Source organism: Euphorbia lathyris, chromosome 1 (assembly GCF_963576675.1).
Source record: "Euphorbia lathyris chromosome 1, ddEupLath1.1, whole genome shotgun sequence".
Lineage (NCBI taxonomy): Eukaryota > Viridiplantae > Streptophyta > Magnoliopsida > Malpighiales > Euphorbiaceae > Euphorbia > Euphorbia lathyris.
The window spans coordinates 112,882,083-112,896,482 of record NC_088910.1 but is presented as its reverse complement, the minus strand read 5'-3'; the positions used below and the strand labels follow the sequence as shown (position 1 = coordinate 112,896,482).

At 35.3% G+C, this 14,400-nt stretch overlaps 1 pseudogene; it reads right to left on the bottom strand.

Moving 5' to 3' along the window:
• Positions 1-402: 402 nt before the first annotated feature.
• Positions 403-2,687, bottom strand: LOC136219127 (protein GAMETE EXPRESSED 1-like; annotated as a pseudogene).
• Positions 2,688-14,400: the final 11,713 nt, after the last annotated feature.

Here is a 14,400-nt window from a genome sequence, read left to right as displayed (position 1 = left end):
TCCTTAAGCTCAACTTTTTCTTTACTTTCATTATGGCCCTTAAACTTTAAAACCGAACATTATAACCCAAATTTCAAATTTCGGTGAGGTTTGCATCATATTCTGATACAAATCCTATTGTCCGTTGAACATCATTGTGAATAATTAAATAACTCTTGACTTTTTTCATAATAAACTTTTTAGAATATTCTGAACTTCCTCAAGTGATTTAAGTTATGTCTCTCGAGTTTGATTCCTAGTGTCATTTATGGAGAGAGTGGTTTGACCAACCTTGAACCAATTAATGTGAACAATTGTTTGCTTAGCATAACATATGGATGAACCGAACAGATAAACCATTCATGCACTGATTCAAAGATAAGTCCTGAATTACATATATTAACTAGATAAAAAAAAACACATTCATCGATAATGGTGGGAGCGGAGATGATATTTTGTGTTTATTGTTGTTGTGGTAATTGAGTTTCCCCCAGTTTCGTCTGGGATTATGTAATCTGGATCTTCTAACTTATCCGCTTCATCTTGTAACTCACTTTCAACCCATGAAGCCCAATTCGCTTCACTCTCTATTTCCCACCCCATTTCTCTTCTTTGCATCTCATTCACTTTCTGTATTAACGTTTCTATCATTTTATGGTTCAATACTTCATAATCCCTATATGTATAAATAGCATGTAGAAACTGAACACATCCCACAACCACATAAGCACACCTAACCATGCTTGTTCTTCTACTTTATTCGTGGCTAATCTAGGTATTGCAACTTCTGTCAAGAATGCAGCACACAGACCTGTCAAAAAAGAAAAACAAGCAGTTTACTTACAATTTGAATTTTGATTTTCGAAAAGAATGATCATAAGAAGACGAAGAACATACCAACATACATCCTGGCTCTTACTGTATATGTTTGCTTTGTGCTCATGAACATGTAATGTGAATAGCTTATCAAGTGCAACAAACATCCCTGCTTGCTTTGATTAAAAAACTTCTTGAGCTGCTAATATCGACTTTGAGCTCTCCATCAAGTGGTCATGGATTTGCTGAATATGTTCTTGCCGTTGCATCATTTCTTCCTGTTGTATTCGGCTGTATTCTGCTAAGCTTTGAAGATGGTTTCTGCAATATCATAATGAATTTCACTTAATTGCACTTAGTTTCACTTAATTTCACTTAATTTCTTGCATTTGTGTTTACATGTTAAAATTTACCTGCTCTCTTCAAGTGCTTCTGATTGGAATTCTGTTAGGAGTTGAAGGCCTTTAAGTGCAGTTGATTGTCCATGTATAAGTTGTTCTTGATTGTCCAATGATTTCTCTGCCTTTCCTTCAATTTCATCAGCTGAAGTTTATAATTTTTCCATCCTTAAAGACATTGTTTCTCCTACAACATCAATTTGTTTCTCTATTTCAGCAGCCTCATTCTTCAAATTATCCACTTGTAGTCCCAAAGTTGTGTAAGAGTCTTGAATTGTTTCCATTCCTTCCTTCAGCTTTTCATTAATTCGTCCTGTTCTTCTTGTAACCCGGATTGAGAATCTGCTATTTCTCTAGATTGCTTGTAAAAAGCTTCTGAATACTGAGATAACACATTCATGTGATCCTTCACAGCTTTAGTTGATTCAGCAACATTTTGAACTCGAAAATCAATCGAACTTAAACTCTCGTGAATCTGATCAGAGGTTTTCGATAACGAATGTGTTCTTTCTTGTATGATGTCTAATTTTTCTATTGTGTGTTCTGCTGAACCTTTAGGGCTTGATTGGATGAAGGGTAGGGAAGGGTTAATAAAGGAAGGGTAGAGAAGGGTATGGAAAGGTAAGGAATGGGAAGGAAGGGGAAGGAAGGGTAATTTCTAACCCTTCCAAACCCACCAAATTGGAGGGTTCAAAATTAGATAGAATTTCTTAAAAACAAACCCTTCAAAACCCCTCCAAACCCTTACCCTTCTAAATTTTTTTGTGTTCCAAACATGGGTTGGTAGAATCCCTTACTAACCCTTCCCCCTCCCAAACAAGGGTTTCTATCGACCCTTACTAACCCCTCTAAACCCTCCATCCAATCAAGCCTTTAAGATCATTCACTAGTCTCTCCATTTTATGCTTAAATGAATGTGCCCTGTCCAACCATACAATAACAAATTACATTAGTATAGAGCATTCATTTGGCTTTTACAAATAGGGTAAATTGATACTAAAAGCTCCTGTTAATTCGAGAGCACTTGACTGCTACTGGTAGCAAATCAAATTGGTTTCAAGTAAGAATTCAAGATAAACTTTGTGTTCATCATCATTTAACTTCTTGACAATAAATCATGGCAGATTTAGAGTCAGAGAGAGGAAAAGGTTGTTTTCCAGTATCTTTTTGGAAGCAATCACTGAGATGCCAAGCCAATTTAGAACGTTTTTCTTCAACAGCTAGAATCTCAGAACAACCAGCAAAAAGCTGTTGGTATGCTTTTTGCCAACAGGTATTTGAACCATCCAATTTGTTTTTAGCGTTTTCAAGTAGTTTCACCCCTTTTTCATCTTCAATTCCATTCATTGAAAATTCAGCCACAGAATCGGCAGAAATTCCATCGTTGGAAGAAGAAGAAGAAGAGGAGGAAGAAAACCAACCCCATGATTGGCAGATTGGTGAAACAGACATTAAAATCAATAGAAAAACATGAAAATGATTAGCCATTTTCGCTCTCTCTTAACCTGCATCATACACAAAGAGGAGTCAGTAAAAAAAAAAAAAAAAATCAAACTGTAAAACAGAAATTTCAGAAACTTACTGTATGTTACAACCCAATGGTTGTTTCAGTGTCTATTTTTATGCATAAATAAATGGAGTTGTAATTTTCAAAACACATGTCACTTGAAATCTATTTTGTCCAATATGTACAGGTTTCTAATTTTTCCAAAAGGGGTGACTTTAAAAAAAAAAATATCTTGCAATGAAAAGAAAATGTTGAGGAGGTATAGAGATGAGAAAGAGTAGCATACATGAGAAATAAATATGAGGATATGGAGAAACAGAGATGGAACAGTAACAAAAAATGGATGTAGGTAAAATGAAGAGGAATGGGTTTTCATATTTCAGTTTTTATAAAATGGATAATAGATAATTGATATTATAATTAAAAAAAGATAATAATAAAAAATTCCATCAATAATATATATTTTACATACGGGTTTTGCTATTTACCGTCCCAAATCACTTATCACCGCCCTCACTTGGACAATTTTGCCATTTGCATAAAAAATCTGCAAAATTGGGAAAAAAATTGAGAGAAAATTTCAAAATTTGGCCTAAACGGATGACGCATTCCCCCCCGCCCATGGCGGGAACGGATGCCACATTCCCCCCGACCCATAGCGGGAACGGATGGCGCATCTGTCCCCACCATGGGCTGTGGGAATGCGCCATCCGTTCCCGCCATGGGTCGGGGGAATGCGCCATCCGTTTAGGCCAAATTTTAAAAAATGCAAAATTCTCCAATTTTTAGTAGACGAAAAAAATACTAAATCGTTCAATTTTTTGTGACGAAAAATACAAAATTCTCCAATTTTTTGTGACGAAAAATGTAAAATCGTCATGAAAAATATATATATTATTTTCATGAGTTCTTTGATAAAAAAATGTGAATTTTAATGTTTCCGACTCGTAATCATCCATTTTCGGGGTTCGGGTTGTCACACATCAATTATTTTCATAATTTCAATTATTGTTGTTTGGGTTTATGATTTTGGTGAGAGAATTTTCAGTTTTTGATCAAAACTATGAGAAGGGTAAAAAAGTCCAATGGGAGCGGTGATAAGTACTTTAAGGGCGGTATTTAGCAGCTCACTTTACATTATCAACTATAAAATATAATGTCTTAAATTATCGGACTTAAAAATTTAGTAATTATATTAGAGTTATCAAGATGGAGATGATATTTAACTTCTGATGTGTTCTCAGGAATCCATCAGCAGCAAGTAAACCCGGGCTCATATACGATATCCAACCTAAAGATTACATTTCTTACTTATACGATATCCAACCGAATAACTGAAATATGCAAATTTCTAATTTAAATGCTTAGTAATAAAAAAAATTACACAAGAAAATATATTTATTTATGAAAAAAATACATCATATCTTTTATAAATTTGAATTTTATTGAAGTTAAACATTAATTTGGCATCTATCTATACACTTTTGGTTTAGTGAATATAAACTAAGATTATAATTTTTTTATTTATTTATAGATTTCAGTTCGGTTTCGGTTAAACCGATATTTTTTTTAAATAACCGAACCAATAACAGATTACCAAACTAAACCTAAATGAAAACTGAACCAACTTAAGATTTCGGTTCGGATATCGGTTTGGTCATCCATTACCGATTATTTTGTTCACCCCTACATAAGGTCATTCCTCCGATTTGTGTTCACATCCGTTATGATTGTGTCCGAGTACCCCACACCAATAGTAATAGTTTGACAGTTTTTTGTTTTGAAAGAAGACCAACATAAATCTCCTTTATTGTTTCTGATTCGAATCCGATGAATCATAGGTTTGTTCACATCAATACCAACTCAGACTCTAACGTATTTCCCAGCCGCTGAAGCCTCTCCTTCATTAATTTGTTCACATCAATATAAAAATTATACTTATTTTTTACTTAAATCAATTGCTTGAAATGGTCATATGTGTTGTGTTGGAAATTAGGCTAAGGTATAGCAGCGGAAATATAATTTTTTTAACCTATTTCCATTTAACCACAAGATCCGTTAACCATTATTTCATATAAAGAAGGATAAGAAGAAATACCTTTTAGAAGTTCTATCTACCGTTGCAAACGAAGTGCCCACAACTTCAAAAGAGATAGAAACTGTCTACCAATCTGTCCCTATCCGAAACAGACCTTCCAGACCTCAAACGACAATCCCTTCGGTGAAAACATGGACGAATATGTCTAGAAGCTCCTGTCCAAAAATCGCAACGATCTGACGGTTCAATCTCCGGGAATCTGTGAAATCGTGAACTGACCTGATGTAGGAGTAGTAAAACGAATTTCTCCCTTTTGTTTGTTTTTTCTTCTTCGAGTTTCTAAACACGAAATAAAACACGGGAAGATTAATTTAGTATCAACCGTTGAATAGCAACCAAAGTAGATTGCCTCTAACTAATCAACACAAGATCAAGGATAAAAGAAATAGATGAAAATCAATTGATCAAACGAAGCCGTAGAGAAATCTCGTCCTCGAACTAGGGGTGTCGAATTTTCTCTCTCTTGGACTAGGTGAATTTTGAAAATCACAAGTAGGGTATGGCTTGCTTGGGTTTCGAAAATCTCAAGGGAAGGGGTATTTATAATCTCTTGTATCTAATCCCTAGTTAGATAGAATTAGGTTACTGAATAGGAATTCCATTCGGAATAGAACTCCTAATTATTATCTCACAATATATCTAATATATTAAGGATAATAATAATAACCTTATTGGATAATAATAGGAGTATATTAATCTAATTAAAACTCCTAACTTAATTATCTCTTAATTAATTTAATTCATATTCCTAATCTAATTAGGATTAACAAAATCAAATTAATTATTCATGTATATCACTACATGAATTTCGACCCCCTTATGTCCATGGGCCTTATTGGGCTCAATTGGACTTCTGTCAATTAATTAACATCTATCTCTCTTTTAGGTTCCAAGTCTTATGTGTGATCCATTAGGTTCTTATTGCTTCTAGCCGTATGCAACGTTATTCAATTCATTTTCAAAGAATTATATTTAATCTTTGCATAACGGAATGATGTACAGAGTATGTGATTAGCAAGTCCGTAATCATTCCCCTAGAGCTATAAGAAGATAGGTTGATTCTGTCGTTAACCTTTCCGTATTAGTTACAGTATAATTCGATCCTTTATCAACTACATCCTTGAACTGAATCTTATGACTATGGGTGATGTCAAGTCACATATAGCGAGACGTTCATTTTACTTGTACAGGCCGAGTCAACTAAAAAAGATAGGTTAAGTGAAATCTGTATTTCTTACTCTTAAGCTATCACCTTGCAAGGATTTAGAGTCAAGTCTTCCACAAGCGATCCATGGATGTATCTCCCATTTATCGGGAGTGATAAATGCTCAATCCAATATATAACGACTCCGCAATTACTTCTTGTGATACCCAACGTCTACTGTTCACACCCCAGAGTCATCTCTGTTAAGGATCGTGTTACACCAGACTCAAAGCATCACATTCCGTAATCCAGAATACCAATTAATATTCCTTTGAGTCTGAGGATTAGTTATACCTATTAATACCAATGAGATAAACAGGTGACAATGATGAATCTACCCATCCTGTTATCTCAAATCGGATCCCCAATCCTAATGAACAATGTTTCATCGGATCTATGTAACTGTCCAGATATCTGTATATATGAAGCTTATGAGATCAGCTTTCTGTCGGACAGAAGACATTGTTACATACAAGTCTCAACAGTGATATGTCAATCTCAAACATATCACTTGACTTGGGGTGGTTTTAAGTTTATCAGTTTACTATAAAGTTTTGTCTCACTTTATGCTTGTATGAACACTTTATAATCACTTTAAATAAACTTACGGATTTCCTTTTGTTAGACTTTATTTAGTGCTTAAAAGGGATTGCCTTTATATAGTTATAAAACATATATCTCATTAAACAAATGATATAAAGAACAATTCATTTACATTAAGTTTGTATCCTAGAACAATTGTCTATAGGACACTAAACCCCAACATACTCCCACTTGGACTAAAGCCAATTGTTTCTAAAACTTATCCCAGTAGAAGTTAAATGACGATCATGTATTCTCTGGGTTAAAGGCTTTGTCAACGGATCTGCAACGTTGTCCTCTGTAGGTACTCTTTCTATTCTCACATCTCCTCTAGCCACAATCTCTCTAATGATGTGGCATCGCTTAAGGTAATGCATGGATGCATTATGAGACCGTGGTTCCTTTGCTTGCGCAATGGCTCCATTGTTATCATAGTACAGTGTAATGGGATTGACAATGTCAGGCACCACACCTAGTTCTGTAATGAACTTTCTAATCCAAACCGCTTCCTTTGCTGCTTCCGCAGCTGCGATATACTCTGACTCGATCGTAGAGAAAGCTACGCTTCCCTGCTTGGAACTCTTCCAACTGACCGCGCGCCCATTCAAGATAAACAGGTATCCTGATTGGGATTTATAATCATTCTCATCTGTGAGATGACTTGCGTCTGAAAATCCTTCTATTTTCAGATCACCTTCTCCGTACACTAGGAACATATCTTTAGTTCTTCTCAAGTACTTAAGAATGTTCTTGACGGCAATCCAATGCTCGTCTCCCGGATTCCCTTAGTAACGACTCGTTAAAGATAACGCGAACGCTACGTCAGGTCTAGTGCATAGCATAGCATACATAATCGAACCGATTGCACTGGCGTACGGGACTACAGCCATGCGTCGTCTATCATCATCGGTTTTAGGACATTGATGATTATTTAACTTTACTCCATGTAACATGGGTAAGTTACCTCGTTTCGATTCAAGCATGATAAACCGATTTAGCACCTTTTCAATGTTTGTAGCCTGTGAAAGACCAAGCAGTCTTCTCGATCTATCTCTATGTTGGAAATAGGGCTAAGGTATAGCAGCGGAAATATAAAAATTTTAGCCTACTTCCTTTTAACCATAGTATCCGTTAATCGTTATTTCATATAAAGAGGGATAAGAAGAAATACCTTTCGATGATTAATCTACCGTAGCAAACGAAGTGCCCACAACTTCAAAGGAGATGTAAACTGTTTACCAATCTGCCCATATCCGAAACCGACCTTCCAGACCTCCGAACGACAATCCCTTCGGTGGAAAAGTGGAAGAATATGTCTAGAAGCTACTGTCCAAAAATCGCGACGATCCGACGGTTCAATCTCCGGGAATCCTCGAAATAGTGAACTGACCTGATGTAGGCGAAGAAAAACGAATTTCTCCCTTTTGATTGTTTTTCTTCTTTCGTGAACACGATGAGATTAAGTTAGAATCAACCCTTATGAGATGCAACCAAAATAGATTTCCTCTAATAAAATCAACACAAGATCAAAGAGAAAAGAGATGGAAGAGATTAATCGATTGACGGAAGCCGTATGAATTCTTATCCACGAACTTGGGGATGGGAATTCACTTTCTCTCTCTAAATGCAATTTTCGAAAAACTCAAGTAGGGGAGGAAGAAGCATGGGTCGAAATTCTAGTGAAGGAGGGGTATATATATTAGCTTGTCTCTAAACCCTAGTTAGATAGGAATAGGTTACTTAATAGGAATCCAATTCGGAATAGGATTTCTAATTATTATCTTACTATATATCTAATATAATTAGGATAATAATAAATAACCTATTTAGATAATAATAGGAGTATATTAATCTAATTAAAACTCCTAACTTGATTATCTCTTAATTAATTTAATCTCACAATCCTAATCAAATTAGGATGAATGGAATAAATTAATTCCTTGCTTAATACATATAAATTTCGGCCCCCATCCCTCCATATGGGCCTTATTGGGCTCAATTGGGCTTCCATCTATTAATCATATCCATCTCTCTTTTGTTTCCAAGTCTTATGTGTGATCCATTAGGTTCTTACTACTTCTGGCCGTATGCAACTATTAAATTAATTTCTTCAAGAATTATATTTAATCCTTGCATAACAGAATGATGAACAGAGCATGTTATCGGCATGTCCGTAATCATTCCCCCAGAGTCCGTTAAGAAGACAGGTTGATTCTGCCGTTAACCCTTCCGTATTAGTTACAGTATAATTCGATCCTTTATCAACTATATCCTTGAACTGAATCTTATGACTATGGATGATGTCAAGTCACATATATCGAGACGTTCGTTTTACTTGTACAGGCCGAGTCAACTCAAATAGATAGGTTAAGTGAAATCTGTATTTCTACTCTTAACCTATCACCTTGCAAGGATTTAGAGTCGAGTCTTCCACAAGCGATCCTTGGACGTATCTCCCATTCGTCGGGAGTGATAAATGCTCAATCCAATGTATAACTACCCTGACATTACCTCCTGTGACACCCAACCTTTGCAGTTCACACCCCAGAGTCATCTCTGTTAAGGATCGTGGGACCACGCGATCAAAGTCTCACATTCAGTAATTCAGGATGACCAATTAACATTCCTTTGAGTCTGAGGATTATTTATACCTATTAATACCAATGAGATGAACATGTGACAAGGACGAATCTACCCATCCTGTTATCTCAAGTCGGATCCCCAATCCTAATGAACGACGTTTCATCGGATCTATGTAACTGTCCAGATATCTATATATATGAAGCTTGTGAGATCAGCTTTCTGTCGGACAGAAGACATTGTTACATACAAGTTTCAACAGTGATATATCAATCCTAAACATATCACTTGACTTGGGGTGGTTATAAGTTTATTAGTTTATTATAAAGTTTTGTCTCACTTCATGCTTGTATGAACACTTTATAATCACTTTAAACAAACTTACGGATTTTCTTTTATTAGACTTTATTTAGTGCTTTAAAAGGGATTGCCTTTATATAGTTATAAAACATATATCTTATTAAAACAAATGATATAAAGAACAATTCATTTATAATAAGTTTGTATCCTGCAACAATTGTCTATAGGACACTAAACCCCAACACTCTATAGATCTTTATACCAAGTATATAAGCTGCTTCACCAAGGTCTTTCATTGAGAAGTTACCAGATAACCATACTTTCACTGACTGTAAGAGAGCAACGTCATTTCCCATTAATAATATATCGTCCACATATAGTATGAGAAATGCAATAGAGCTCCCACTTGCTTTCTTGTAAATGCAAGCTTCTTCGCAATTTTGTTCAAAACCAAATTGTTTTATGGTTTCGTCAAAACGCTTATTCCAGCTTCTAGATGCTTGATTGAGTCCATAAATGGATCTATAAAGTTTGCAAACTTTATTTGCATCCTTCGATATGAAACCTTCAGGCTGCATCATATATACATCCTCAAGCAGGTTTCCGTTTAGGAAAGCTGTTTTCACATCCATTTGCCAAATCTCATAATCGTAGTGAGCGACAATTGCAAGCATGATTCTGATTGATTTGGATATAGCCACAGGAGAGAAAGTTTCATCATAATCAATTCCTTGCTTCTGACGATATCCTTTCGCTACTGACCTAGCTTTGTAGGTGCTAACCTTTCCATCCATGTCTATCTTCTTTTTGAAGATCCACCTGCACCCAATGGGTATTATCCCTTCGGGTGGATCAACCAAAGTCCACACTTGGTTAGTATACATGGAATCCATTTCAGAATCTATGGCCTCAAGCCATGCTTTAGAATCTGGACTAGTAAGAGCCTCTTCGTAGTTTTCGGGTTCGTCATCTAACACGGGAACCTCATTATCATCTCCCACTAGAAAACCATATCTAACTGGGAGTTCACGAACTCTTTGTGATCTACGAATAGGTGGCACTGGAGTCTCATCTAATGGGACTCCTTCGGGTACCTCAACCCCCTCTGTTGTTTCAGTCGGTGTTTCTTCTTCTTGAACTTCGTCAAGTTCAATCATGCTTCCCTTTTGTGTTTCTTCGAGAAACTCTTTCTCTAAGAAGGTTGCGTGCTTGGATACGATTACTTTCTGACCATCTGGATGATAGAAGTAATATCCCATAGTTTCCTTAGGGTATCCAATGAAGAAACATTTATCAGATTTCGAATCTAGTTTGTCGGACGCAATGCGTTTGACAAAAGCTGAACAACCCCATATTCTCATAAATGAAAACACGGGTTTCCTACCAACGAACAATTCATATAGTGTGGAACTAGCGGATTTAGTTGGTACTCGATTTAGGGTGAAGAGGGCAGTTTCTAAGGCATAGCCCCAGAACGTCTTTGGAAGTAAGGCCATGCACATCATGGATCATACCATATCTAATAGGGTACGGTTTCTCCTCTCGGACACACCATTGTGTTGTGGTGTATAGGGAGGTGTCCATTGTGAGCATATCCCACATTCAGTTAGATAATTCAAAAAATCATCTGAAAGATATTCGCCACCTCGATCAGATCGAAGCGTCTTTATTTTCTTTCCTAATTGATTTTCTACTTCATTCTTGAAGCATTTGAATTTCTCAAAAGCTTCTGATTTGTGTTTCATTAAGTAGATGTAACCATATCGGGTATGGTCATCTATGAAGCTTATGAAGAATCTGAATCCTCCTCTTGCTTGGACTGACATAGGACCGCATACATCTGAATGAATGAGTCCTAGAGTGTCTAATACACGCTCACCTTTATTGCTAAAGGGTGTCTTTGTCATTTTACCTTTTAAACATGATTCGCATGTTTCCAATGATTCGGGATCGATTGGATCTATAAGCCCATCTGAATGCAGCTCTAGCATGCGTCTCTTGTTTATATGGCCTAAACGACAATGCCACAAGTAAGTTGAATTATCTAGCTTATGTCTTTTGGTATCAATTGCAAAAACAGGAATTTTGACATCTAACACATAAATCCCATTTTGTGATATTCCTGAAAAATAAAAGATCGAATCTTTATAAAAATTGCAACTCTTGTCTTTTATTGAAATATGAAAAGCCGTCGTCAACAAGGCGGCTAATAAAAATAATATTTCTAGATATTCCTGGAATATCCTCAGGCTGCATTCAGTATCAAGTACCAAAAGATTCAGACTGTGAAATTTCAATATAAAACATACCAGATGTTGAAGTCCCAGCTTCTTCCCCTTTTGAGGAAGGCTAGGTACACCAACAGTTTCTTTTCCAATGCCCGTCTTTACCACAGAAGTGGCACTCTCCTTTGGGCTTCTACACTTCCTTTCCCTTAGCTTTGTAGGGCACGACTTTCTTACCTTTCTTGGGATAATTAGGATTGGGATAGCTCCCTTTCCTTTTCTTTGATCCCTCAATGACAAGAGCCGGTATGGCTTTGTCTTTCTTCATATTGGGCTCAACTGACTTGAGCATATTTGCAAGCTCTTCAAGAGAGGTTTGCAAGTCATTCATCTGATAGTTCATAATGAACTGTGAATAACTTTCTGGGAGGGATTGAAGAATTAAGTCTATACTTAATTCGTTATCCATCGCAAATCCAATACTAGAAAGTTTGGTAATATAGCCAATCATCTTGACACAATGTGTCATGACAGATGTGCCCTCTTGCATCCTACTACGATATAGCAACTTGGATATCTCGTAGCGTTCGCACCCGGTTTGTTTCCCAAACAATTCCTTTAGGTGCATGATGATGGAATAGTCATCCATTTCCTCATGTTGCCTTTGTAATTCCGGTGTCATCGATGCAAGTATGATGCATCCGGCATGATCATCATCAGCCTTATGCTTCTGGTAAGCATCAATTTTCTCAATGGGAGCATCATCAGCAGGGAAATGGGGTATCGATGTATCAAGTACATGCGCTATTTTATCGAACTTCAAAACAATTTTGAGGTTACGAAACCAGTCGGTGAAGTTTGAACCATTCAATTTGTTATCGGTAAGAATGTTTTGCAGATTGGTTTTAGTCATGATTATAAGAGTGGGTTTAATTAAACCTGAGAGTGAGAAAGAGTAAACGTATGTCATTCATTTGCTTAAAGGATATCAATCTAAAATTATAGGCCTTTTAGTTTATTTTAGATTGCTCCCACTATTTTGCCAAATTAATAGCCCTCCATATTAATTCGAAGAATTTCACAAATCCTTTAGTGAGCTAGGATCCTAACTCCTGAGATTTCGCCTTGAGTTTACTCAACAAGCTAGTCTCATTCATTAGGTAGATTCATGTAATCAATCACATCTTTAATGTGATTCCTAGGTTATTGGGTTACTAACCACATTAGTAACTAATATGCTATTCATATTAATCCCAACCGTCTTGCCCATTAGTTTATGACAACATGAGTTTACTCATCCAATTATCATAATCTAATTTAAGTATTACCTCATATTCATGAAAAATGATTTTCGATAATTCAGGTGTTACCGAAAGGACCCCGAGCTTGAGTTTACTCAACAACCCAAAGGCCCTCAGCACTGCCGGCTGAATTATAATATTAGGGAGGGGCAACCGATTTTAATAACTTGTTTATTTACTTAACTTTTTAATGAGGGATTTTATTTTAGGTCTCATAATCTAACTTAGTCTTGATTTGCTTTAGCATACATCAGACACATACATTCACATACATTGGCGTTATGGACATATCATCTAAATTATTCCGTCGAGCCAGAGACGGAATAAAAGGGCAAACCTAAGGAAATACTAACTATTACATATTTCTCTTTAGGTCCTCCGTCTTCTTCATGGCGCCTTGAAATTACATATTAATTTCTATACTACTAAAGAAAACTTCAATTGAATTGAAGGGAATCAGATAAGAGGAGAAATTACAATAGATAGTAGAAAGGCAGGGCTCGCATGCCCTATTTCAAAAATACCAAAAGACTAAAGAGGGTCCAAATATGTTCATAATTCCAAACATGCATAGACTCAATTAAATAAATTTAATTGGTTGCTTACATAACTATCTTATGTAATATTTATGTTAATCACATTAACATATCAAATTAACTTTCATCCAATTTTACTTCTAATAGTTTCGTATCTTTTATATTAATTTTTTAGATTAATATAATTATACAAAACTTTAATTATGCATGTCCCAATTATTTTGATTTTAATTCATTTAACATTTTGATTTACAAATTGGTAAAACAAACTTTTAAACAAATTTTCATTCGATAATCAAAACAGAAAACTATCAATTTCTGAAACATATATATTTTAATATAAAAACGATTTTAAATATATATATATATATATCAGTTCTAAAACGGTTTTAAAACGATTTTCAGAAAATAGGAAAAACTACTATAGATTTTCGTTTTATTTTTAGAATTAATAAAACTGATTTTATCAATCTAACTATAAAACTAATAGATTTCGTTATAATGATTATCAACCAAAATAATTAGGAACATACGCATAATCTATTTTAATTAACAATTAATTAAAACTTATTTATCTTTAGAATCAATTAATCAAAACAATTTGTTAATTAATCCTAACTATAAATATTTATTCAATCCTATTGAAAACTTCTAAATTTTCATATATGAAATAACGGATTTAACGATGGCTCTGATACCACTGTTGGAAATTAGGCTAAGGTATAGCAGCGGAAATATAAATTTTTTTAACCTATTTCCATTTAACCACAAGATCCGTTAACCGTTATTTCATATAAAGAAGGATAAGAAGAAATACCTTTTAGAAGTTCTATCTACCGTTGCAAACGAAGTGCCCACAACTTCAAAAGAGATA